The 1,369-nt window shown below is 36.4% G+C and overlaps 1 non-coding gene across 1 annotated transcript; it reads right to left on the bottom strand.

The window, feature by feature from the left end:
• Positions 1-970: 970 nt before the first annotated feature.
• Positions 971-1,077, bottom strand: LOC122898054. The gene has a single exon (XR_006382796.1). It is a non-coding gene; the product is annotated as a U6 spliceosomal RNA (small nuclear RNA).
• Positions 1,078-1,369: the final 292 nt, after the last annotated feature.

The following is a 1,369-nucleotide window of genomic DNA, read 5'->3' as shown; positions in this document are numbered from 1 at the left end:
GTCTGTCAAATAAATAAATAAAATCTAAAGAAAAAAAAAAGAAAGAAAGATTTTAATTCAACAACCTAACCGTACATCTTAGAGAACTAGAAAAAGAACAGCAACCTAAACTCAAAGCTGGCAAAAAGAAGAAAATAGTAAAGATCAGAGAATAATGTAGTATATTTGGTAAGGTTGCCTAACAAGTACAGTATAGGAACTTAGTATCATTTTCCTTTCTGTTAGAAATTCAACAGTATGCATTCAGTTTTAAAACATTTTTATATGTATATCTTAGACACTATTTATAGTGTCACTTATAGACACTAACCTGAAACAAAAATAGTTGTCTCCTTTTTCTGGTTGAGCCTGGAGTTGAGGATGGAACAGAGCACAGTCTTTTTGGGTTCAGTCACCAGGACTGAAGATTCATTGGAGAATAGGCTTTTCCCATTTGGGGTGTCATTTTCAGAGTCTGGCTTTAAGTTGTGTCCTTAGAGCTTTCCAGCTTGCCTCAGGCTCTGGGTACCACCCTGCAGCCTTACACACCAGAGGGACTACTTTGACATCACTGTTCTTGATGAGAATGTGAGAGGAATTTTCTATTCCTGCAAAATGAGAAGGGAACAAGCAGCTCAACTAAGAAATCAAGTGTTTTGATTCTAGTTTGAGTGTTTTGAATATGATGAACCAAATAGAAGGACTGTGATCTCTTGTACAACTTAGGGAGGAAACAATGATTTTATGAATAATTTTATCAAAATTAATGATTACCCCCCAAGGAATCAAATATAGCAGAAAAAGACAAGAGCAAGAACATTTAAAGACCTGAAATAATCAAAAATTGTGAAGAAAGTAAGATAATAATGAGAAGCTGAGCATAAGAATTTATAGCAATTGCAGAAGCACACTAAAAGCTGGTTGAATGGCACAGTTCTAATTAAAAGTCCTTACACTCTACCCACAGAGGTCAAATTGTCAAAGCAGAGCCTTGTAAAGTATGCACTTTACTTAATAGCTTGTCATCCTCATGCAGGGGCCGCGCTAATCTTCTCTGTATTGTGCCAATTTTAGTATATGTGTTGCCCAAGCGAGTACTGTTCTTAAGAGCAAATTTTACTAATAATTAGTGAAAGATACAAGCAAAAACCAAGAACAAAGATAGCAATATCTGTCTCTGGAAGGGTCCAAACTACCATCTGTAAAAAACAGATTTTTGTACTGGGGTATATTTTATTTTCAGGCTAAGAGATGAGTGTTCACGGTGTGTGTTGCACATGTTGCCCTAGGAAACTATGTAAGTTCAGAGCTTTGTTTTTACATCCCATCAGTTACACAGGGAACCTACCTGGCTGACTTCTGTTCTCTCAATTGTGCCCCCTGCTCCATA

This window comes from Neovison vison, chromosome 1, assembly GCF_020171115.1.
Source record: "Neovison vison isolate M4711 chromosome 1, ASM_NN_V1, whole genome shotgun sequence".
NCBI lineage: Eukaryota > Metazoa > Chordata > Mammalia > Carnivora > Mustelidae > Neogale > Neogale vison.
The sequence above is the reverse complement of the archived record's forward strand: the minus strand, read 5'-3'. Positions and strand labels throughout refer to the sequence as shown.